We start from the raw sequence: 27,613 nt of genomic DNA on the forward strand, positions 1-27,613 counted from the left end.
GGGCGCCTCCAACATGGGCACATCGCGTGACACGCCAGGAGAAAGGCAGAACTGCCTTCACCCTATATCTTACGAGGAGAAAATATAGTGTTCAAGCGATATGATACAGATAAATTCTGATAGATAATGAAGTCAGGACATTACTATCATAGATAACAGACTGATCATTGCTAAATATTGCATACATATGCTTCCACTTATAGATGATGTCCATTATGAGAACAGATATATGCAAATTAGCATTTAATGGTCCAAATCTCATATATAGCTCATCTCCTCATTGATATTTCAAATACGATACCAAAACAGAATTAAATAAAGGGGCACAGAAGAGCATCTCATTAATTCCATTTGCATAGCAACAGTCCATTCTGAATAACCAGGCTGTCTCCTTCTAAAGAAGCCTTCTATCCCCATGATGACCATTTTGTCTAATCTGTTCAATACCTTGGATTGTTATTATGGTACTCTCTAACATGTACAGCCAGGGAAGTATGTTCAATCTGCACTGTATTACCAATGTGAGCCAAAATTATTCTTCTAAATTGTTGAATTTCCCTCCCCACATAATTTAATGTCGCCAGATATATGACAATTAATGAATTATCTGTTTACCAATTGCTGCACTTTCAAAGTAAGTACTTTTAAGAACATATTTGCACGACTTGCAACCAGCACATCTCTAAGTTCCATTAGATGCATGGGAATATAACCACATAGTTGGTTGCCTACTGTGACCCAGATTGCTGTGCAGTAGCTGGTCTCTTAAATTCTTACCTCGCCTATACCTGATTGAAGGCTCTGTTGGTAATACTTCCGTCAGATATTGAAGTCAATGGGGGACTCGAGCATTTTTGTATGGGACCGATGCTCCGCATGGGGGAGGTTGTGTAAAACACCTGAAAACATGAGAAAGTCATGGAAACACCACAGAAACGGATAGGGAACGGCAGGGGCAGCATGCATGGGTGCATCTGAGGCTCCAAGGTCCCACAACGAAGCCAAATTGGGGGCAAGAGCCTGGCGGTTCCCCCCCCCTAACAATTTACTTGGGAGAGACCATAAGCAGCAAGGCACACATGCTCGCACATCTTAGCTAAGCACCACACTAGCTGGAAGCAAGGACAATCACTGCCTGCAGGTGACACCACTGCCTCTTCTCCTGGGTTACATGCTGGCATTGCTATGCAATCCCCCCAGGACGAGCCTGCGTCCACAGAACACACAAAAGTTTCCCTGCACACCGTTCAGCTGCCCTCATGCCACACGCTTGCTTGATAGCCACACCACCCTCATGCTGATTTATAAGTGCGTCTGCGATGAGGACCAACCGGAGACACACACTGCAGAGGATTGGCAGGGCCAGGCAGCAACCCTCTTTAAAAGTGTGGGCGATAGCCCACAATGCTGATAAGAATTGATGATAAATTGACGTACGATCATAATTTCAATTCCATACCACCTCCGTCACAAAATTGTCAGGAGCCGCAAACGTGGGCATAAAGGGGACTCAGGTGCCAGCACTTCTACACATCTCCACAATGCAGCAGCGCATATTAACACCAAAGATTGGTTTGAAGCAGGAGGTGTCGCAAAAGTAGCCACCACAGGTATACAATGACCCTGTGAAAGTCTCATTAAATCACTAACGCTTCCTGTGAGTGCTCCAATCCAGTATCTCGGATAACTGTGGTAATTTGTAGCACAAGAGACAATACATGTCACCCAGCGCTGATCCCCAGACCCCAAGCAGGAGGAGGAGGTGGCATAATAAGCCCAAGAAACTGTGACCGAGGTAGGACCCGCAATACTCTGTGTGGGCCAAGGGTCAGGCTCGGTCCCAGCCCCCACCTTGTGTGACCCTAGGTGCCGTGAGTTACTTAGCTCTGGAAAATCCATGTGTCCCCACACACTTCATTCTGTGTAGGTCTCAGATAGCAGAACACCGCAATGGGGGAAGCCTTCTGCGCCCTACTCAAGTCATTCAGTGTATTTGTGCCAGATAGCTAAAACACCGCAATGGGAAATGTTTGTGCACCCACAGCATAGGCGAGCCCCTGCAACCCTGAGACAGTATTAAATATGAAGAAATTATAGTGCCCACACATGGCAGAGTTACACCCCACCAACACCTTGGCCCACACTTCTGCCCTAGTCAGTCAGTGTATTTGTGCCAGATAGGTAAAACACCACAATGGGAAGTCTTTGTGCACCCACAGCATAGGCGAGCCCATGAAACTCAAAGACAGTATTACACATGAAAAAATCAGAGTGCCCAAACATGGCAGAGTTTTACCCCGCCAAGGACCTCGGCCCACACTTCTGCCCTAGTCATTCAGTGTATTTGTGCCAGATGGGTAAAACACCGCAATGGGAAAGCCGTCTGCACCCTACCCAAGTCAGCCAATTAATTTTTGTGCCAGATAGCTAGACAACACGCTGGGAAACCTTTGTGCACCCACAACATAGGCGAGCCCCTGAAACCCAGGGACAGTATTAAACAGGAAGAAAAGAGAGTGCCCAAACATGGTAGAGTTTCACCCCGCCCAGGACCTCGGCCTCGGGCCACATTTCTGCCCAATTCATTCTGTGTATGTGTCAGATAGCTGAACAACGCAATGGGAAAGCCTTTGTGCACCCACAGTAAAGGCGGGCCCCTGGAACCCAGGGACAGTATTAAACAGGAAGAAAAAAGAGTGCCCAAACATGGCAGAGTTTCACCCTGTCCAGTACCTCGGCCCAAAGTTCTGCACAAGTCATTCAGTGTTTTTGGGCCAGACAGCTGAACACCACTACGGGAAACCTTTGTGCACCCACAGTATAGGTGGACCCCTGAAACATTTCTGTAGCAAGTGTATAGGCGGCCCCCTGAAACTTTTCTGTTGCAAGAGTATAGGCGAACCCCTGAAACATTACTGTAGCAAGAGAATAGACGAACCCCTCAAACCTTTTAGTAGTAAGTCTATAGGCAAACCCCTGAAACTTTTCTGTTGCAAGCGTATAGGCGAACCCCTCAAACCTGTTAGTAGCAAGTGTATAGGCGGACCCCTGAAACTTTTCTGTTGCAGGAGTATAGGCGAACCCCTGAAACATTTCTGTAGCAAGAGAATAGGCGAACCCCTCAAACCTTTCAGTAGCAAGTGTATAGGCGGACCCCTGAAACATTTCTCTAGCAAGAGAATAGGCAAGCCCCTCAAACCTTTTAGTAGCAAGTGTATAGGCGGAGCCCGGAATCTTTTCTGTTGCAAGAGTATAGACGAACCCCTCAAACCTTTTAGTAGCAAGTGTATAGGCGAACCTCGAAATTTTTCTGTTGCAAGAGTATAGGCAATCCCCCAAAACATTTCTGTAGCAAGAGTATTGGTGAACCCCTGAAACTTTTCTGCTGAAGAGTATAGGCGAACCCCTCAAACCTTTCAGTAGCAAGTGTATAGGTGGAGCCCTGAAACATTTCTGTTGCGAGAGTATAGGCGAACCCCTGAAACATTTCTGTAGCAAGAAAATAGGCGAACCCCTCAAACCTTTTAGTAGCAAGTGTATAAGCGGCCCTCTGAAACATTTCTGTAACAAGAGTATAGGCGAATCCCTGAAACATTTCTGTTGCAAGAGTATAGGCGAACCCCTCAAACATTGGTGTACCAAGAGTATAGGCGAACACCGGAAAAATTAATTGCCTAATAGTATAGGCGAGGGCCTGAAAAATTGGTGTTCCAAGAGTTGGCCAGAATGTGTCTAATGCGAGGGTCACGGGAAAGGCAGCCTAACATGAAGTCAGCCATGTGTGCCAGCGTCCCAGTACGCAACACATCACTAGGAGGATGACTTTCAGGATCCTCCTCCTCCTCTTCAGCCCATACACGCTGAACAGATGAGAGGCAAGCAGCATGGGTATCCTCTGCAGTGTGGCCAGCAGTCTCTTCCACCTCCACCTCCCCCTCCTGCTCCTCCAAAATGCGCTGAGATATAGATGTGAGGGTGGTCTGGGTATCAAGCAACATACTGTCACCCCCCGTCTCCTGTTCTAACCGCAAAGCATTGGCCTTTATGCTTAGCAGGGAACTTCTCAGCAGGCAAAGCAGCGGGATGGTAACGCTAATGATGGCCGCATCGACGGTCAATATTTGGGTAGACTCCTCAAAGTTTCCGAGGACCTGGCAGATGTCTGCCATCCATGCCCACTCCTCTGTAAGAAAATGCGGAGGCTGACTACCATGCAGCTGGTATTCCACAATTGCTCTACGCTGCTCGTACAGCCTGGCCAACATGTGCAGTGTAGAATTCCAGTGCTCTGGCAGCTGAAACCGACGTTGCAGTGTCCTGAGGGTGGCAGCATCCGTGATGGACTTGCGGAAATGTGCGCAGCCTCGGCGCACCTTGCCAAGCAGGTCAGACAAGTGGGGGTAGTTTTTCAGAAACCGCTGAAACCGCTGAAGATGTGGGCCAGGCATGGCACGTGTGTGAGGTTGCCAAGCTGCAGATCCGCCACCAGGTTATGGCCATTGTCACACGACCATCCCGGTGGGAGGCTCAGCGGCGAAAGCCAGAGGGCGGCCTGCTCTGTCAGACCCTGTAACAGCTCGGGGGCCGTGTGCCTCTTGTCACCTAAGTTGATTAGTTTCAGCACTACCGACTGCTGGCGACGTGCTCACACTTCTTAATTGAGAGGTAAAGGTGGCGGAGGAGGAGGGGGAGTTGGAGGAGGTGGCATAATACGCCGCATATACCAGCACCGAAGTAGGACCCACTATTCTCAGTGTGGGTAGCACGTGAGCGGTCCCAGGCTCTGACTCGGTCCCGGTCTCCACCAAGTTCACCCAATGTGCCGTTAGGGAGATATAGTGGCCCTGCCCGCCAGTACTTGTCCACATGTCCGTCGTTAAGTTGACCTTCGCAGTAACTGCGTTGGTGAGGGCATGGTTAATGTTGTGGGAGACATGCTGGTGTAGGGCGGGGACGGCACACCAGGAAAAATAGTGGCGACTGGGGACCGAGTAGTGTGGGACTGCTGCCGCCATGTTGTTTTTGAAAGCCTCCATTTCCACAAGCCTGTACGGCAGCATCTCCAGGCTGATTAATTTGGCAATGTGCTCGTTTAAAGCTTGTGCATATGGGTGGGTGGCGGCATATTTCCGCTTTTGCTCCAATGCTTATGTTAGCGACAGCTGAACGCTGCACTGAGAGACATTGCTTGATGGAGTGGAGGACCGTGGAGGTGAGGGTGTGGGTGCAGGCCATTGGAGGGGGATTGGATCTGTGTGCCAGGTTGTGGCTCAGGGGAAGAGGCAGTGGTGTGACCTGGAGGCGCTGTGTGACCTTCGGCCTTCCTTGTGGGGTGCTTGGTCATCATATGCCTGCGCATGCTGGTGGTGGTGAGGCTGGTAGTGGTGGCTCTCTAGCTGATCTAGGTGCGGCACAGGTTGCACACCATTGTTCGTCGGTCGTCCGCGCTCTCACTAAAAAACATCCACACCTTTGAACACCTAGCCCTCTGCACAGAGGTTTGCCGCGAGGGGGTGCTGTGGGAAACAGTTGGGGGATTCTTGGCTCTGGGCCTGCCTCTTCCCCTGGCCACCCCACTGCCTTTACCAACGTGTCCTGCTGCTTCACTTGCCTCCCCCTCTGAAGCCCTGTCTTCAGTAGGCTTAGCAAGCCAGGTGGGGTCAGTCACCTCATCTTCCAGCAGCTCTTCCTCCGAATCCTCTGTGCGCTCCTCCCTCAGACTTACTGCCCTTACTACTACCTCACTGACAGACAACTGTGTTTCATCAACCTCATCCACAAAAAGCTCTTGAGACAGTTGCCGGAAGTCCCCAGCCTCATCACCCGGACTCCGGGAACTTTCCAAAGGTTGGGCATCGGTCACGACAAACTCCTCAGGTGAGACCCTTATCCCTACTCCTCATCCTGGTGGATTAAGGATAGAGCAGGGCCCAAATAAATTACCCCACTGTACAGCGCTGACAACTGTGGCTAATTCACCGCACACAGAGACTCTATGCTGTGACTTGCGCTGATACCTAAGGGTCATTTACCGTTCACAGAGACTTGTAGATAAGAAAGGCTGTATGGAGTGGGAGAAAGCTCTAAAGCCAGTGAATAGTACTGGTAACTGTGGCTACCTCAACTCCCACAAGGAAAGGATATTGTGAGACGCTCTGCACAGGGGCAGAAAACTATACAGGCAGTGGACAGTACTAATAACTGCGGCAACTTCACCGCACCCAAGGAAAGGGTAGCGTGAGACACTCTGCACAGGGGCAAAAAATTATACAGCCAGTGGACAGTGCTAATAACTGTGGCTACCTCAACCCCTCCAAGGAAAGGGTATTGTGAGATGCTCTGCACAGGGGCAGAAAACTATACAGCCAGTGGACAGTGCTAATAACTGCGGCAACTTTACTGCACCCAAGGAAAGGGTATTGTGAGATGCTCTGCCCAGGGGCAGAAAACTATACAGCCAGTGGACAGTTCTAATAACTGCGGCTACCTCAAGCCCCTCAAGGAATGGGTATTGTGAGATGCTCTGCACAGGGGCAGAAAATTATACAGCCAGTGGACAGTGCTAATAACTGCGGCAACTTTACTGCACCCAAGGAAAGGGTATTGTGAGATGCTCTGCCCAGGGGCAGAAAACTATACAGCCAGTGGACAGTGCTAATAACTGCGGCTACCTCAAGCCCCTCAAGGAATGGGTATTGTGAGATGCTCTGCGCAGGGGCAGAAAATTATACAGCTAGTGGACAGTGCTAATAACTGCGGCAACCTCACCCTACCCAAGGAAAGGGTATTGTGAGATGCTCTGCACAGCGGCAGAAAACAATACAGCCAGTGGACAGTGCTAATAACTGCGGCTACCTCAACCCCTCCAAGGAAACGGTATTGTGAGACGCTCTGCACGGGGGCAGAAAACTATACAGCCAGTGGACAGTGCTAAAAACTGCGGCTACCTCAACCCCTCCAAGGAAACGGTATTGTGAGACGCTCTGCACGGGGGCAGAAAACTATACAGCCAGTGGACAGTGCTAATAACTGCGGCTACCTCAACCCCCCCAAGGAAAGGGTATTGTGAGATGCTCTGCACAGGGGCAGAAAACTATACAGCCAGTGGACAGTGCTAATAACTGCGGCAACTTTACTGCACCCAAGGAAAGGGTATTGTGAGATGCTCTGCACAGGGGCAGAAAATTATACAGCCAGTGGACAGTGCTAATAACTGCGGCAACCTCACCCCACCCAAGGAAAGGGTATTGTGAGATGCTCTGCACAGTGGCAGAAAACTATACAGCCAGTGGACAGTGCTAATAGCTGCGGCTACCTCAACCCCTCCAAGGAAACGGTATTGTGAGACGCTCTGCACGGGGGCAGAAAACTATACAGCCAGTGGACAGTGCTAATAACTGCGGCTACCTCAACCCCTCCAAGGAAACGGTATTGTGAGACGCTCTGCACGGGGGCAGAAAACTATACAGCCAGTGGACAGTGCTAATAACTGCGGCAACTTCACCGCACGCAAGGAAACATGGAACGGTATTGCTTTGCAGTGTCCAAGGAAATATTAGAGTACTGTTTCGCGGTGAGACCTTTGTTGGGGGGAAGAGGGCTGGCACATCACAGCAGGCAGTGGCAATGCCTTCCCTGCATGCTAATTGGCTAGAAAATGGCGCCAAACATGCGGGGAAGGGAAATGAAAATGACTTGAGTACCGCGTGTTGCTCAACTCGCGTACCGAGCATCTCGAGGAGCCTAATACTCAAACGAGTAGCAAGCTCGGACGAGTGTGTTCGCTCATCTCTAATCCTGACCATCTGATTTTGTTCCTGATGGACCCGAGAAACCAGCAAATTCTCCCTTCTCTGGATACACACAAAATTATAGGCTGAATCAATTGCATCCCTAGGGTAGGTTCTTTCTTTAAATCTCCTTTTTACCTCAAAATCATAATCCTCAGAACAGTTCCAATGTAAACGTAAGACCTGTCCTTTTGGAATCCCGCTCTAGAAGGGGAACTGGGTGATGGCTTTCCCAATTAAGGAGGCTGTTCGTGGCCATGGTCTTACGGAAAACAGTCGTCATGGATCTTCCATCACCTGTTTCATAATTGATAAATCCAAGAATGTAAGTACAGAGTCATGTATCTCTAATGTAAATCTTCTAACTTTAAGAGACACTATGAATTCTGAAAACATTTTTCATTGCCCATCCACAGGACAAGAATATCATCAATGAACCGTAGTCATAATGAAATCATAGATGTCCATTATTTGTTATTGTTTGAAAACACAACCATCTCCTCCCACCAGCCCAATTCTAAATTTGCATGTGTGGGAGCACAAGGGCTCCCCATCGCTGTACTCTTGATCTAGTGGTACATCCTCCCATCAAAGAAGAAGAATTTGTGTTTACAGACAAACTATTCCAGCTGAATGATGAGTTTAAGCATGCATGCTATGCGTGTGGCTGCCACGCGAATATGAGCTGTATTAAGTATGGCTGGATGAAGTATAATGCAGTTTGACCATGTCAGTTAATAACATCCATCTAACTTCTCTCTCAACAAGTACGTTCATTTCTGCATCATCCGACTCCAAGCTGAACTCGCTCTGCTATCTCCCTCCGCTTAAATCATCTGTGCTGCTTGCTTGCTGTTAATTGTGTATTTTGCATTTCATCTGTTTGCAACGGTACGTTCATTTCTGCATCAATCCCACTCCAAGCTGAACTCCCTCTGCTATATCCCTCCGCTTAAACCATCTGTGCTGCTTGCTTGCTGTCAATTCTGTATTTTTCATTTCAACTTTACTTTAGTCGTACCTTTAACTTTCACTTTAATATCAATGTAAGCATGTATGCCTCGCGTGTGGCTGCCATGCGAATATGAGCTATATTAAGTATGGCTGGATGAAGAAAGATGCAGTTTTACCATGGCAGTTCGACAGGGTCGGAGACAGTTAGGCCTGAAACTCTGCCTAAATACTTTACACTTCAAAGCTATTGCTAATGCTGTCACCTCTATTTTCATCCTTGCTCTCAGTTTTAGAACTTTTTTCAAGTGCCAACCTCTGGGGCACTCTATTCACATAAGCCCCTCTCTCCTGTCCTCACCTATGCACAGCTCACATGCACTCTTTACCTTCTTGCTTAGCCTCAAATCCCCTAATGCCACTAACAAACATAACAGTCGCCCTCATAAATCTCCTAACCATCTGCTAACCCTCGCTATCCTGCTGCTACTAGCTGCTGGGGATATCTCTCCCAATCCTTGCCCACCCTCCACTGCTCCTAGCTATCACCCGCTACCTGACTCACTAATAAAATCCCCAAGCCCAACTGCTAGCCCATGCATACCCTCCCCTGACTCCTTTAAATGTGCGCTCTGGAACTGCCAGTCAGCATGTAATAAACTCCCCACCATCCACGTCTTTTTTACTGCTAAATCTTCAAATCTGCTTGCTCTCACAGAAACGTGGATACAGCAGTCTGACACGGCCTCCCCTGCTGCACTGTCTTACAATGGCCTGCAGTTGTCCCATACCCCGAGACCAGATGACAGGCATAGTGGAGGAGAAGGCGCTCTTCTCTCTCCTAAATGTACCTATCATGTCATCCCCCCTGTACCCTCACTCACTTTTCCATCATTTGAGATATATATGTTACGGCTTTTCCGTCCGCTGTCCATGCGAGTAGCAGTTATCTACCGCCCGCAGGTGCTCCTCACCTTTTTTTGGACCACTTTGCTGCCTGGCTCCCCCACTTCCTATCCTACAAAATACCAACCTTCATCTTAGGTGATTTTAACATCTCCACCAATTACCCCAACTCCCCATCTGCCTCTCACCTTCTTTCGCTCACCTCCTCCCTTGGTCTCCCTCAACTCACAGCCTCTCCCACTCACAGGGATGGCAATACTCTTGATCTGGTCTTCCTCCGTCTCTGCTTCTAACTTCAGTAATTCCCTTCTTCCGCTCTCAGATCATAACCTCCTCTCTTTCTCTGTCACGCTCCCTAACATCTGCCCAGACCCACCTACCTACCGTACCTACAGGAACCTTAAAGCCATTCACATCCAGGACTTTGCTGAATCCCTACAATCCTCTCTGTCCCCTATCTCTCTCCTCTCCTGCCCCAACCTGACTACCGCTCGCTACAACACCGCTCTAAAACATGCGCTGGATGAAGAGGCGCCCCTCATGACCCGAGCCATCCGATGTAGAACGCAGCAACCCTGGCTCACTTCTCAAACACGCTTCATCCGGCGGTGCTCTAGAAGTGCTGAACGGCTGTGGAGGAAGTCGCAAACGTCCGCAGACTTTCTCCACTACAAATTCATGCTCAGAACCTACAACCTCGCCCTCCACTACACCAAACAAGTCTACTTCACCTCTCTAGTCTCCTCACTATCGCACAACCCTAAATGGCTCTTTGATACTTTTCACTCCCTTCTCAGCCCTAAACCGCAGCCCCCTGTGATGGATCTCAGTGCTGTAGAGTTGGCTGCTTACTTCAAAAAGAAAATTGATGACATCCATCAGGAAATAACTTCCCAATCCCAGACTAGCACTGACCCTAGTCTTGTCAGCACTGCATCTAGCTCCTGCTCACTGTCTGTACTCAGACCAGCGACAGAGGAAGAAGTCTCCAAATTGCTCTTCTCTGCTTGCCCCCCCCCCCCCACCTGCACTAGCGACCCCCTCCCCTCACACCTCCTCCGATCCCTCTCCCCAGTGGTCATCTCCCATCTCACCACTATATTCAGCCTCTCTCTGACCTCTGGCATGTTTTCCTCTTCTTTCAAACACGCCATCATATCCCCACTAAAGAAGCCAACTTTGGACGTGACTGATGCTGCCAACTACTGACCCATCTCTAATCTCCCCTTCATCTCCAAACTACTAGAACGCCTGGTTTACTCCCGCCTTGTAAGCCATCTATCAGAGCACTGTCTTCTAGACCCTCTACAGTCTGGCTTCCGACATCAACACTCAACAGAAACTGCCCTTACAAGGGTATCCAATGACCTACTGACAGCCAAATCGAGGGGTGATTACTCCCTACTGATCCTCCTCGACCTTTTCGCAGCATTTGACACTGTTGACCACAAACTCCTCCTTAGTATGCTTCGCTCCATCGGCCTAAAGGACACTGCTCTCTCCTGGTTCTCCTCCTACCTATCTGACCGCTCTTTCAGCGTCTCCTTTGCTGGCTCTACCTCCCCTCCTCTTCCCCTTGCTGTTGGGGTCCCCCAGGGCTCGTTCATTGGCCCCCTCCTTTTCTCTATCTACACAGCCCCTATTGGACAAACCATCAGGAGATTTGGACTCCAATTCCACCTGTATGCTGACGACACCCAGCTATACACCTCTTCCCGTGACATCTCTGCACCTTTCCTCCAAAACATCCCTGACTGTCTGTCCGCTGTCTCTAACACTATGTCCTCTCACTCTATACCTAAAACTAAACCTCTCTAAAACTGATTTACTGGTATTTCCACCCTCCACTAACCGACCTCATCCTGATATCTCCATCTCAGTGTGCGGTGCCACCATAACTCTTAGACAACATGCCTGCTGCCTTGGGGTCATATTCGACTCTGATCTATCATTTACCCCCTACATCCAATCTCTCGCCCGAACATGTCAGCTGCACCTCAAGAACATAGCGAGAATCCGCTCTTTTCTCACCATAGACATGCTAAAAATGCTTATTGTTGCCCTCATCCACTCTCGGCTCGATTATTGCAACTCGTTGCTGTTTGGCCTTCCCTGCACCAGACTCTACCCTCTCCAATCCATCCTGAATGCAGCAGCCAGGCTCATCTTCCTGTCCAGCCGCTACTCGGACGCCTCTGCCCTGTGCCCGTCACTGCACTGGCTGCCCGTTAAATACAGAATTCAATTTAAATTCACTACCTTCATCCACAAAGCCCCCCACAGAGCAGCGCCCCCCTATATTGCCTCCCTCATCTCAATCCATCACCCATTCCAGGCTCTTTGCTCTGCTAACGAAACCAGACTGAGCGCCCCTTTAATTTGAACTTCTCATTCCCACCCCCAAGACTTCTCCAGAGCAGCACCAGTCCTCTGGAATGCACTACCAAAGGCTACCCAAACAATCCAGGACTCGCAGAACTTCAGGCATGCTCTAAAAACGCACCTCTTCAGGGAGGCATTCCGCATTCCCTAAACAAACCCCTATGTACTCCACTTGATAACATGCTTCCTGACCTACTGACTGCAATCCCTGCTAGCCATCATAAACCGCTCCTGCAGCCATACCGTTTATGCCGTCACATGGCCAAATGTCTGACCATTGTCTATGTGTATAGAATCCCTCACTCTCCACCTCGCGATACCGTGCACATCTCCAGCCATTTACCTTCTGTATCACCCCATTACTTGTAGTATGTAAGCTCATTGGAGCAGGACCCTCACACCTATTGTTTCCATCAACTGATTACTATGTAACCGTGGTTCTGTAATTTTTGTATTTTTTTTCTTTCTGTATTCCCCCTGTCTATGTAAGTGCTGCGGAATATGATGGCGCTATACAATTAAAGTTTATTATTATTATCTCATTATGTCCTGGAAATTGGAGACCACTCTGTTTTAAAAAATGAGCTACTGGTTTACATCCTCCTATGTGGGGAATCAAGCTATACAGGGCTTCTATGTCAAGGCTAGCAAGATTTGAATCTTCAGTCACTGTGACACCCTCCAGACATCTCAGAATGTCCATTGTATCACAAACGTAAGACATAAGTGTCTCCCTAAAGATCCTTTGACACATGTCCACGTAACGATTGCAATCCAAGATAATGATGTTTCCCCCTTTAATAATAATAATAATCTTTATTTATTAAGCACCAACATATTCTCCAGCGCTTACAAAACAGGGGAGAACAGATACAAAAACCACTATTACATATAGTGATCAGTTGATGGAAACAGTAGGAGAAAACGGGGTAATACAGAAAGTAAAGGGGCTGTAAATGTGCATGGTATGGTGAGGTGGAGAGTGGAATGCTATACACATAGATAATGGTCAGACTTAAGCCGTGTGGTGGCTAAATCGGTATCACTGCAGGGGGTGGTTTATTATGGCTAACAGAGATTGCAGTCAGCAAGGACAGTGAGCATGTTATCAGACGGAGTAAAGAGGGGTTTCGTTTAGCAGATATGGTATGCCTCTCTGAAGAGGTGTGTTTTTAGAGCACGCCTGAAATTTTGTGTGTCAGAGATTGCCCGGATAGTTTGTGGTAGTGCGTTCCAGAGGACAGGTGCTGCTCTGGAGAAGTCTTGGAGGCAGGTATGAGACGTTTGAATTAAAGGGGGAACTTAATCTCATTAGCAGAGCGGAGGGCGTGAACTGGGTGGTGAATTGCAATGAGGTAGGCAATGTAGGGAGGCACGGTGCTATGGAGAGCTTTATGGATGAAGGTAGTGAGTTTGACTCGAATTCTATATTTGATGGGCAGCCAATGCAGTGACTGGCACAGGGCAGAGGCGTCCAAAGAGGAGCTAGACAGGAAGATGAGCCTGGCTGACACATTCAAGATGGGTTGGAGGGACAGTTTTGGGTGCAGGGGAGGCTGATCAGCAGCAAGTTGCAATAATTGAGCAAAAAGTGGATGAGGGCAACAGTGAGCATCCTTAGCGTGTCCACAGTGAGAAAGGATGGATTCTTGCAATGTTCTTTAGGTGCAGGTGACACATTCAGGCGAGAGATTAGATATAGGAGTAGAGGAGAGTTCAGAGTTGAATATGACCCCAAGACAGCGGGCATGCTGTCTGAAAGCTATGATGGTGCCACACACTGTGATGGAGATGTCAGGATAAATTTTGGTGAGCAGAAGGCGAAAACACGAGTAGGTCATTTTTTGAGAGGTTCAGTTTTAGGTAGAGAGAAGACATAGTGTTAGAGACAGCGGACAGACATTCGATGGCATTCTGGAGGAATGTTGCTGTGATGTCACGGGAGGAGGTGTATAACTGGGTGTTATCAGCATAGAGATGGTACTGAAAGCCAAATCTCCTGATGGTTTGTCCAATAGGGAGAATACCCCTCTATTGGAGGGATCACAATCTCATTGTCATACTCCAAAGTCAGTAGGGATTGTAACTTAGTAGGCAATAAATATCCAGATGGCGATATGGTGTAACTATCTGGTTCTGGGTTGTAGTCTCTTGTCGTAACCGGTGCAGTATGATAGCGACTCTTATTATAGTGCCTCTGCACTTCTACCTGGGATAGACTGCTGATATTTGATGGGGAGGTTACTTTATCGCTCTGCATTTCACCTGACATTTCATTTTCCTAAGTGAATCTACTGGTGAAAAAACTATTTAACAGATTTGCTTTCTCCTTATCACCCTCTACAATTTTGCCCTCATTACTTTTTAAAGAGTCACCACTTTCCATTTTAATCTTTCTGCTAATTATATAGTTGATGGACAGTTTAGGGTTAGTTTTACTCTCTGTCTCCAACTTTGCTGCTTTTATTTGGTTTTTCTTGCAATTTATTTTTAACCTTATAGCTTTTTAATGCTTCTTCACTGTCTTCTTGTTTTAGAAGTTTTATAAAAAAAATTTTGTTGGTTATTGCAACCTTTCCATCTTTATAGAGCCAATTTGCTTTTCTCCTACCCCTAACAACCCTTTTATGTCTGAATTGCTCACAATGAGTATTTAAGATGGTCTAAAAAAAATTCCCATTTATTGTCTGCACTCATTTCTGAGGACATTGTGCTAGTTGATAAGGCTTAAGGGTATCTCTAAGCTGATTAAACTTTGCCTTTCTGAAATTTAGTATTTTTGTAGCTCCCTGATAAACCTCCCTATTGCAGACAAGTGGAAATTATATCATGTTCACTATTTCCAAGGTGCCCCCAACCTGCACTTTTTAAAATCTGGCAGGTCTGTTGGTTAATATTAAGTCTAAAATGGCTGTCCTTCTAGTTGGGTCCTGTACAAGTTGGGAAAGGTAACAATTTCTAGTTATTAATAGAAAATTGTTTCTTTTGTGAGATTCATAGGTTTCAGTTTTCTAATTTATATCCAGATACATAAAGTCCCCCATAATAATTACCTCATTGTAATTTGCAGCTTCATCTATTTTCCTTCGTAATACATTTTCAGTGGCTTTTGCTATATTCTGTTATATTTGGTGTCCTATAGAGAACCCCTATGAGGATTTTATTATTGTTTTTCCCTCCATGTATCTCTGCCTATATAGACTCCACATGCTCATCATCTTCAAATATATCTTCTTGTAGTGTGGTCCTAAATTGGTCTTTATATAAAAACAAATGCCTCCCCCTTTCTATTTTTTTTAAATTCCTTCTGAACAAGCTATAATCCTGTAAATTAACCACCCAGTCACAGCTTTCATGTGTATTTTGGGACTATGTGAGAGTCTTGGTCTGTTTTGTTTCCTTTGAGGTGAGATCTTAACAGTTTAATCCCTTCCTGCTCCAGGACGTTTGGGTATGTATGAAAAGAGGTAGTGGGGGACCTCTCTTCATACAGCGCAGGCGTCAGCTGTTTACTACAGCTGACACCCACGGGCAATAGCTGCAATCGGCCATGTGGCTGATTGCGGCTATTAACCCTTTAAATGCTGCTGTCAGTTCTGACAGCGGCATTTGTCCCGTACGGCCCCCACGCGGTGAGATCCTGGGAGCCGTGCAGGTGTCATGGCAGCCGGGGGCCTTCTAAAAGGCCCAGGGCTGCCTTAGGAGACTGCCTATCAAGCCATCCCTGTGGGGTATCTTGATAGGCTGCCTGTCAAATTGCAGTATGACGTAATGCTGTAGTATTACATCATACTGCAGGAGCAATTAAAGCATCGCATGCTGTAGTCCCCCAGGGGGGCTTAAAAGTAAAGTAAAAAAAAGAGCAATAAAGTTTTTCTAATTGTAAAAAAAAAAGTTATAAAAGTTTAAATCACCCCCCTTTTGCCATATCTGTAATTAAAAAATCTAAATCATAAAATAAAAATACATATTTGGTATCGCCGTGTTCATAAAAGTCCAATCTATCAAAGTAGCACATTATTTACCCCACACGGTGAACGTCGTCCGGAAAAAATAATAAAGAACACCAGAAATGCACTTTTTCAGTCACCCTGTCTCTCAGAAAAAGCACAATATAAAGCGATCAAAAAGTCAAATTTATTCCAAATTAGTACTAACAGAAACTACAGGACATCCTGCAAAAAATGAGCACTCGCTCAATTACGTCAACGGACAAATAAAAAAGTTATTGTGCGCACAAGATGACCGCAGAACATAATTGAAAAAAATTAAATGGCTTTGAAAAAAAAAGTATAGTAAAAAAAAACTATACAAGTTTGGTATCGTAGTAATCGTACTGACCCATAGAATAAAGTTATCATGTTGTTTTTGTTGCAGTTTGTGCGCTGTAGGAACAAGACCCACGGGAAGATGGCAGAATGTCATTTTTGCTTTCATTTTACTCCACTTAGAATTTTTTTAAACTTTTTTAGTACATTATATGGTACGTTAAATAGCACCATTAAAAACTAAAACTAGTCCCGCAAAGAACAAGCCTTCATACAGCGACATCGATGGATAAACAAAGGAGTTATGATTTTTTTAAAGCGGGGAGGAAAAAACGAAAATGTAAAAAAAAGGAGCCGCGTCATTAAGAGGTTAAGGGACCATGCAGACGGGACATAATTGTTTGCAGGCTGCAGTACAGATGCTGATTTTGTCAATTAGTGTGGATTTTGTTGAATTCTGCGTAACATCTTGAGCAATTTCTTGCGTTTTTTTCTGCAGACTTTAATTGTGGAATCACATCTCCTATATGTAAGAAATCTGCAACAACAATTCCATGTCATCCATAATTCAACAACAGAAAGCTTCTTTTACTCATATCTAACTTTTACATCCAGAAGCTGTATGTGAATCCAGAGGCACCCTCGATACATACATACATAATTGTATTTCTAAAAGTATCATTGAACATTATCCCCTTGCTGCACCTCATCTTGGTTGCTAAATAGCATGCAGTCTGTAAACTCATTGTCAAAAAAAAATCAAGCACCTAGATGGAGTTGTCATATTCGAATGAAACATTATATGAGTCATTATAACGTCAACATAAGTAAGTGATTGCAATATTAGAGCAGAAGGATAATTTAATGGGGAAAGTTGAAACTTGAAGGGGGACTCCAGTAACCTGTTGAGCCTCCTCTAGCTTAACCCTTTCCAATCCAATTTGTATCCTGGTTTTCCAGCCCCCCTAGGCTTACTCTTTTTCTGCTAAAGCCAGTACTGCATGAGGTGACACATTGGATAGGCATTGTCAGCAGAGAGACTGGCAATATACAGTAAGAGAACCCCGACGGATGTCTTCCAACATCGGAGCTGTACAGCCTTAAATTATAATGTCTTCAGAGGTCAGACAGTGGATTGGAGAGGGTTAAATGCAAGAGGTGATACGGGAGGGGGGAGAGGTAGTCATGGAGGCATACAGTTTCTATATAGTATCCTGTGACATATCGGTTCACATTTGCTGTAACTGAGCCTCTAGATTGCGCAAACTCGTAGGCTTTCAAAGTTGGTATCCCAGATGGTCGCATTCATGTTATATTAGCGATAAATCTAGCAACCGGGCAACCACAGAAGTGTGATAATATTGTATAGACATTCCTGTGACCCCCTTGCTGTGTGCAGTCAAGCACTACCCTGCTGGAAAATGCCTCTTGGAAGCCCTACCATGTCCTGAACATATCGCTGAGTTGTCATTGTCCCTCGTACCACTACTAGAGGTCACCAACTGTCTTATGCAATGGCCACCCGGAACATCACACCAGAGGTGGGGGCAATGTGCTTCTCCACAGCAAAGGCGGAATTGAGGTACTTATCCCTATGTCTGCAAACTCGGCCATGGTCTGTGTCCAAACTAAACCTTGGATTCCTGATCATGGTCAAGGAATAGGGCAAGACCTTATTTTTTCTATTTGTGTGTAAAAGCCGGCAGATGGATTTGGCAGCGTATGTGTCATCTTTTTTGGCCGGCCGATTTTATGGAATCCAATGCTTCAGATGGCTTTGATTTTCGGCCAACGTTTTATCGTGGCAAAATAGCCTCGATAAAATGTTTGTGGGAATAAGGCCTAACTGTTTAATCCGTGCTTTACTTCAAAGTTGTATGAATGCATGTCACACAAAAAGTACTGACAATCTTGTGCATTCAGGAAAAAGTGCTACCAGATGAAGGTTTGTATAAGCTTTATCTTAGTGCATACAAGTACATTAAAATGTTACATTTTAAGATAAAATGAGAAAAGGTCTGATTAGTTTATGGAACTAATTGGCTAACATATGTACAGTTAGGGCCAGAAATATTTGGACAGTAACACAATTTTCGCGAGTTGGGCTCTGCATGCCACCGCATTGGATTTGAAATGAAGCCTCTACAACAGAATTCAAGTGCAGATTGTAGCGTTTAATTTAAAGGGTTGAACAAAAATATCTGATAGAAAATGTAGGAATTGTACACATTTCTTTACAAACACTCCACATTTTAGGAGCTCAAAAGTAATTGGACAAATAAACATAACCCAAACAAAATATATTTTTTTCAATATTTTGTTGCGAATCCTTTGGAGGCAATCACTGCCTTAAGTCTGGAACCCATGGACATCACCAAACGCTGGGTTTCCTCCTTCTTAATGCTTTGCCAGGCCTTTACAGCCGCAGCCTTCAGGTCTTGCTTGTTTGTGGGTCCTTTCATCTGAAGTCTGGATTTGAGCAAGTGAAATGCATGCTCAATTGGGTTAAGATCTGGTGATTGACTTGGCCATTGCAGAATGTTCCACTTTTTTGCACTCATGAACTCCTGGGTAGCTTTGGCTGTATGCTTGGGGTCATTGTCCATCTGTACTGTGAAGCGCCGTCCGATCAACTTTGCAGCATTTGGCTGAATCTGGGCTGAAAGTATATCCCGGTACACTTCAGAATTCATCCGGCTACTCTTGTCTGCTGTTATGTCATCAATAAACACAAGTGACCCAGTGCCATTGAAAGCCATGCATGCCCATGCCATCACGTTGCCTCCACCGTGTTTTACAGAGGATGTGGTGTGCCTTGGATCATGTGTCGTTCCCTTTCTTCTCCAAACTTTTTTCTTCCCATCATTCTGGTACAGGTTGATCTTTGTCTCATCTGTCCATAGAATACTTTTCCAGAACTGGGCTGGCTTCTTGAGGTGTTTTTCGGCAAATTTAACTCTGGCCTGTCTATTTTTGGAATTGATGAATGGTTTGCATCTAGATGTGAACCCTTTGTATTTACTTTCATGGAGTCTTCTCTTTACTGTTGACTTAGAGACAGATACACCTACTTCCCTGAGAGTGTTCTGGACTTCAGTTGTTGTTGTGAACGGGTTCTTCTTCACCAAAGAAAGTATGCGGCGATCATCCACCACCGTTGTCTTCCGTGGACGCCCAGGCCTTTTTGAGTTCCCAAGCTCACCAGTGAATTCCTTTTTTCTCAGAATGTACCCGACTGTTGATTTTGCTACTCCAAGCATGTCTGCTATCTCTCTGATGGATTTTTTCTTTTTTTTCAGCCTCAGGATGTTCTGCTTCACCTCAATTGAGAGTTCCTTTGACCGCATGTTGTCTGGTCACAGCAACAGCTTCCAAATCCAAAACCACACACCTGGAATCAACCCCAGACCTTTTAACTACTTAATTGATTACAGGTTAACGAGGGAGACGCCTTCTGAGTTAATTGCAGCCCTTAGAGTCCATTGTCCAATTACTTTTGGTCCCTTGAAAAAGAGGAGGCTATGCATTACAGAGCTATGATTCCTAAACCCTTTCTCCGATTTGGATGTGGAAACTCTCATATTGCAGCTGGGAGTGTGCACTTTCAGCCCATATTATATATATAATTGTATTTCTGAACATGTTTTTTGTAAACAGCTAAAATAACAAAACTTGTGTCACTGTCCAAATATTTCTGGCCCTAACTGTATATATGCTCACAATAACCAAGATAACTGGTAATTACACACCCAAATATGCTAGCACGCTTTTCATGAATGTAGCATAAACAAACAACTTATGCTATTCCTCCTTAGGGCTCCTTCACACCGGCAAGTGCGATATCAGGCTGTGAATCGCACTTGCCAACATGTGAAAGCCCCGTGGATGCTAGGCATTCTCATGTGAACACAGCCTCGCATCACGCGGGGATGAAGGAAATCACTGCCGCGCCTAACACAGCCACAGCAGAGGATCGCAGATTTCTCCCATTGCTTTGAAAACAATGGGCAATCTCGCAGGAAGATAGGACATGCTGTAATGTGTTTCCCACATCGCTGTGCCATGCAAGAAAACATCGCTAACGTGAATGAACCCACTCAAAAAAATTGGGTTCATATTAGTGCAAGATTTGTGCATCTTGCAATGCACAAATGTTGCGCGATTTTCACGCCATTGCGAAGGCAGCCTTAGGGAGCGCCTTAACAGAACTAATATATGAACTATTTTGAAAGGCCCTGTCTATATCTATTGGATAAATACTAGCATAGTTTTTATCGCAAAATTCCCACAAATTACTATTTAGCTAGAAGAAGGAAACAACTGAGTAATTTTGTTTCAATTAGCTTGAATCTGTTTCCACTTCTCACACAGACCACTTGTCTATTGATCACACATTGATTGGTTAGGACAAAGCACAGTTTTTTCTGCAAAGTGTGAGATCAGCTGGTCCACACTGTTCAGCTGAAGATAACAGACTATGACAATGGCTGCATGATTAAATGAGACTAGTGTGAGGGGAGCTGCTACATAGAGAGGCAGAATGGACAGGGAGGGGAAGCCTTCTAATTGGGAGCAGCAGCATGCTGGCTCTCTGCTCTTTTGTCCCCGGGTGAGGAGAGGTATTCTCGCCCGTCAGGCAGGCGTCAGTTCCAGGACAAAGACCTGTCTGCAGCCACTGTAGCTGGGATTTCCAACTGCCCACCATTTTCAGTTCCCAGCAATACTTAACCCTTTACTTTCCCACTCACTAAATATCCAAGTTAAGTGACCCCCATCGCTTCCCCTTCAGGTGATTATCAGCAAGGTACAAAAAGCTCGAAATCCCACAGATCAATGTAATTGCTACAAAGGAATTCCAGTTTTAACAATTTCATCTCCAGTATGTTATGCAGGAGAATAAGATTCTACATAAGCTTTTCACATATATAGCTTTTGTTTATCAAAAAAATGTTCTGTTAGCTCCAAAACGGCTGGGGCTGCATTGCGACTTTGGCCACAGGGGTCACACAACTAAAGATCAATGTGTAGCCCTGAGGTGACCAGTAGTTTTTTTTGTACCATTTTGGAGCACATGTAACCTTTTGATCGCTTCTTATTCCATTTTTTCTTTGAGACAGGGTGACCAAAAAAGCACATTTCTGGCATTGTGTACTTTTTTATATATATTTTAATATACTGGACTTTTATGTATGCAGCGATACCAATTTTTATTTTTTATGTGACAACTGGGAAAAGGGGGGAGGTAAACTTTTAATATTTTTTATAATAATTAAATGTTTTTATGATTTTTTTTTACTTTTCTTTAATCCTCATAGGGGACTTGAACTTCTTTACTCCTCCAAACAATGTTTGGATAGTCCAATCCTACCAGTGACAATGTATGAAGGAGCGCACAGCACCATCAAACTCGACATGTAAATTAACGGGCTGTAGCCACAAGAACCAGTCTTCTAGGTTGTTAATTTACGTGGTGTGGTCGGCAAACTGTTAAGCTTTCTTGCAGTCTTTGGAAGATGTACAATCTAGAATATCGCCCTTTTGCGTTTTTGTGAGCGTCTGTGTGTATTTTTTGGTGTTTTTTGCATGTGCATGCTCTCTGTATTTGTGCGGGGGGGAAAAACATGCAAGCAAGAGTAAAGTTGTTAAAGGGCACATATGCAGCCAGGCACCATTCTGCTGTGCTTCATGTTTTTTCTGGGTTTGTCACAGAGTGGAGACTTGTCACTGCATTTCAAGTTTCTTATTGAGAAATCTAAGATTTCTGGGATCATCAGGAAGAACTCTGCTGTTCTTTGGCAGCATCTAGTGACTTTGGTGATTCCTCATAAGACTGTATGGGCATCTCTGAAGTATTCCAGGCTGCTGTGCAGTCTCCGAACCGCATTGAGGCATGTTAAAAAGCCGCTGCATTCAGGCTCTCTTTATTACAATTATAAACAGCACTTTTCGGTAGTTCTGTTGGCTCTTGCTGATAGTAACTATTGATTCATAATTCTGGATATGGGGGCCTATGGAAGCACTGCAGATGCTCACATTTTTAGGGCTTTCAGAATGGGTCAGCGACTTCTTGCCAAACAGCTGTCCTTCCCTGAACAACAGAACCTTCCTGGCTCTTCAGGTCCACCAGCAGTTTGTCATTGTGGTGGATGATGGCTTTGGTCTGACCACTCATGTTCTATGTCCTATCGCTCGCAGAAACATGGACACCAGTAGGCGCCTGTTTAATTACTGGCTCACACGTGCCTGATGTTAAGTCGACTGCACCTTTGGGATTCTCACCAGTATTTTTGTCAGGACAACGATGCCAATTAGAATGATGAGGAGTTTCAACCTGCAACCACACCTTCGCAAGTTGTGGATCACCCTAGGCATCGCATTTATACACAATATAGTGATTTTTACCCACAATTTCATTTTCTGATGTTTAACAATGTTTATAAGTTTGCCAAATGAATAGCCATTACCTCGTTAGCGCTTTATCCAAAAATAAAAACCATCAATAAACTATTTTGAAAAATAGTGAATGTCTTTTATTTCTAATAAAAACATGTGCTGTAATTTAAAAAACCTTCAACAAAAAATGCATAAGACAGTTGTGATAGTGCCATTAACTACTGTCATGTACAATAGTGCAATACTGCCACCCTAATGTTTGCATATGCAGTACTGCTTTCATACACTGTGGTCATCTGTCTGAAAACCATATTCCTGGACCCTCCCCTTCTCTGTTACAGCAAACCTCCAAATTTGAGGAACCTTATAATTAGTAGTGCATTGCTCCTCAACACACAAAAAGGAACCTATCCCTGCAAGGTAAGGAGCTGCAAGACCTGCTCACATGTACTGACCTCGGACGGGATACAAATCCCCAAGACACAGCAGAACTATAAGATCCCGGGGACATTCACATGTTCCATGTCCAATGTTGTGTACATGATCCTGTGCAGTGATTGTCTTGTTGGGGGCCTTTATGCTGGACAAACAGGACAAAAACTGAAAGTAAGGATGTCATCAGTATACAATTAAAGAAAGAAAGACAGAATTACCACTTTTCTAGTCACGGACACAACATAGAACATATGAAAGTTACTATATTAAAGGGCAATTTCAAATCCCCAAAGTCACAGAAAGATCTGGGAGTACAAGTTTATAACCATCTTTGACACTCAACACAGGCCTAAATATTTCAAGAGGGTTCATGCATAACTGGGAAGCATGAGAAATTTATAGCACAGATAACACCCTGGTAACCCCCTGACACCAATTTAGGGCCCACAAAACTTTCACATCGCTTATCAGTGGACTAATTAAGTATTTACTCCTCTGCTCATTCTATTCTGGTATTGTTTCAAGTGCAAATTAATCACACCATGTCTGTGCCTTTTCATATATATATATATATATATATATATATATATATATATATATATATATCTTCAGATCTATTCCAGTATGTCTGAGGAAGAACCCTGAGTAGGTTTGAAAGCTCGCTATAACATCATGTATTTTTGTTAGCCATTAAAAGGTATCATATCTACAAGATTACTTGGTTTCTCTTGCTGGAAACAATCACATTTTGTTCTACTAGCTAACACGGTACCAAACTTTTTTCATAGTACTTGTATGGATGTTTTGTCCAGGCCTGGGAAGTATATTCCCTTTGGAACTGGTCCCTCGGAGTCCTCCAAGTTATCTTCACATTTTTCACTATTTGGTGAAAAAATTACATTGCTCAGTATATACAATTAAATAATGCACCAAAAATGAACAATGTGAGCCCTGCTATTAAAAATGCTTTTCAATTAAAACAGTTAGCATGAGGCCAGCACCAAATAATCTGCATATATGTGCATTGTACATGTGTTCGCTTACAGCAAAAGTGCACATAACTTCTATAAGTGCAGTGAAAAAAATAAAGCTGACTCCAACAGAAAGTGGCACAAAGAGCGCCATACTAGGCATATAACGCAATGTGTGCCTCGCACATACAGGTGCTAGGAGTCACATCTTGCTAAAAGTATTTCAGAGACATTACATGGCAAACAAAAGCAATGAAAAAATACTCACACAGTTATTTTCTGTGCTGCAATGTGGCATTTTCTTGTCTGTCTACAAAGACAGCCTGGGCCGCCTTTTCCCCGCAGGTGTCTTTCAGAAGGCGATCTTCGTAGTCCTCATAGGTTGTATCCCTCAAACAAGGCTTTTGCTCCACCATGGCTATGTGCATCTCCATGTCCACCCCTCTAGGCATGGTAGACCCCATAAAGCATCTACTAGCTGTAAAAATGTCTGCCTTGCTATTTCCTGTTTGCTTTATAGTGCCCAGACATTGTCCTGTGCGTTTGCGCATACCCAATGACTTCTATGGGGACTTTTTGCGCATGAATCCGCAGGAAAATAGAGTATGCTGCCTATTTTTTTGCGCAACCAAAATGTGCGCGCAAAATATGCAAAATCCTTCCTTCAATAAAAGTGCTGGACTGGTCCAAAAAATTATGCAAGATAGAAAAAGCCAGGTGCAGTGCCATGTGAAATGGTAATTCTCAATGTTCAAGCTGTGTTTCCACAGAGACTACAGAACTAACAAACAAGGTTTACCTATTGACGGTGAGCAGGTACAAAATCATCTGCATGCGTCCCCACACCAGGTGTATAGTTGGTGACATCGATTGACAGCTACAGAAGCCACTACCTTACCAGAGGCTCACTTAAAGCTTATGGAACCAATACAAAAACTGTAATAGGGTCCCACCGCCTACCATGTGCATGCATCATACTGGTGTCTTCCTGTGTGGGGAAGGTGCCTTTAGGCCCCCTCAGACACCGTGGCCCAGGTGTGACTGCTATTAATGACTCCCTATCAACGCTATATTAGGAGTGTATAGGATATGGAGCAGTTAATTAATTGGGGTTCCCAATTATTTCAGGGCCCTTCACCAACAGCAGACAAAGGTAAAGACACCTCTGAAACATTTTAAACTATATGATTGACAGTACTGTGTAGCTTGAAACACATAAGAGACTCACAGTTACTGACCACATGACCATGTAAATGTAGCCTAAGGGCTCATTCACACCTGCCTTCAGCCTGCATTCAGTTTTTCATCTCTCTGTTCTGTTTTTGGAACAAAGAGATGGAACTAAATTAAAAATAAAACTGTTTTGCTTTTTCCCCTTTGATTTCAATGCTTAAAAAAAGTGCCGTGTTAGGGCCTGGTGGATGTGTACTGAGCTTTAAGGGTTGAGCTTCTTAACCTGTGTTGTACATGTTTACTCCAATTTTCTTGCTGTCTAATAAAATACTTTGGGAAGAAGACAGAAAGTTTTCACTCTGCTTCCATTTTGTTAGGTTTCCATTTTTGAAACCGAACAAACTGCACTGCAGACTAGGCTATTTGTCCTGTTTCATACAGCCATAGTACAAACATATCATAGAGCCCATATTGCGCTGCAACACTTGCACCTATCAGTTCCCGCCAATCTATGTTCTATGGTGATCTATGTTTAATTCAGTAGAAACATGTAATTTAGGCCAATTTAACACAGACGAGTGCAATATTGAATAAAATGAATAGCCAAGCGCTGCATGTGATTGGCTGAGTGCTGTGACCAATCACAGGCAGCACTCAGCTGTCCTTCAATGAATGGCTGAATGCTGCCTGTGATTGGCTGAGTGCTCAGCCAATCAGATTCAGCCCTTTTAGTAGGTGGGGATTTTAAATCCCCGCCTGTCGGAACAGATTCAGAGCAGTGCAGGGAGAAGACAGACTAGACGCACCTGAGACCCGGCAATTGAAGAGGTGGGTATATATTTTTTTTTATTTTTAACACATTCTAGGGATGATTTTCAGGGAAGGGCTTATATTTAAAGCCCCTCCCGGAAAACCCTGCAGGGCTTGCCGGCAGCTCATTGCTTTCAATTGTCCCATTGAAACCAATGGGAGAACATTGCAATCCTCTGCCACAGCTGTCACAGCTGTCACAGCTGTGGCAGGGGATTCGTAACTCCCCGCGGAAGTCCCCTTGTCACAGTGTTCAGTGACAAGGGGTTTCCCCACAGCGAATATTTACACGCACCAAGGACCTATGGTGCACGCATGTCCTATCTTTTACAGGTGCTCGCATTTGCACGCCTGTAAAGCATGGACATGTGAACACATCATAGGGGACCAATGGTCCTAATAGACACGTGGTTTTGTGCGCATAATTGTACGCACATAAACACCCTTTTCTGAATCCACCCTTATTATATAGCACATACATATTATGCAGCGCTTTGCATCATTTGATATTGGGTCCTGTTCCCATGGGGTTCCCAATCTACATTCATCTATTTGTATGTTTTTCAAAGATGTATTGTATGGATAGAGAAATAAACATAGCATCACTAAAAAAAATATTTTAAAAAGTTTTGCACACAAACAAGATGTGAGGAGACTTATAAGGCCATACTTCCTGCTCTATGAAATAAACCTGCTGCACACTGATTAGGGGTAGAGATGGACGAGCATGCAGTTACTTGAAAATAGCGTTGCTCTCTCGAGTAAATGCCCTTACCCAGCATGCTCGCTCATCTCTAATTAGGGGCAATCAACCTGCAACAACCGTCCTTTGCATGCTTATCTTCTCCTTCTGGAGAAGATTCTCACTTTGGCTCACAAGTCATAATTATTGCTATCAAGACTTATTAAAGAGTCTGACTTTGACTTGCAGGAATGCTGCCTTCCATTATGTGGCGCTGCAGAGGTATTGTTCCATCTGCAATTTGCATATTTCCAAAAGGAGCATGGATGGTCTTATAAGTCTGACTCACCTTCTAGGTACTCTCCATAAGGAGAAACAACACCCTTCCTGACCTACATCCTAGGCCTCTCACTAGCCAAGCCACAAACTTGCTGCACACTGATGAGGAGCAATCATCCTGGAACAGCTGTCTGTGCATGCTTATCTTCTTCTGGAGAAGATTCTGGCTTTGGTTCATAATTCCCAGTCATTGTTATTAGGCTTGCAGGAATGCTGCCTTCCAATAGGTGGTGCTGTAGAGGTATTGTTCCATCATGCCGTTTGCATATTAAAAGAAATATAACTTAAAAATTGCCGGATGAAATGTTAAAAGGCTTCCAACAAGCCGTTTACAAATATTTACATGTTCTTTTTGGTAATGTTTAGCTAAATTCAATATTTTGTATTTAATTCTGTGTACAAAACCTGCTGCCTAAGCTCCAAAATTAAGCAATGGTTTTGGATATACTGTATAGGTGGAACAGAAGTGCATAGTGTATATGGAAATCATTTGCAGCCAAGCTGGGCCCTCTG

This window comes from Eleutherodactylus coqui, chromosome 1, assembly GCF_035609145.1.
Source record: "Eleutherodactylus coqui strain aEleCoq1 chromosome 1, aEleCoq1.hap1, whole genome shotgun sequence".
NCBI classification, from domain to species: Eukaryota; Metazoa; Chordata; class Amphibia; order Anura; family Eleutherodactylidae; genus Eleutherodactylus; species Eleutherodactylus coqui.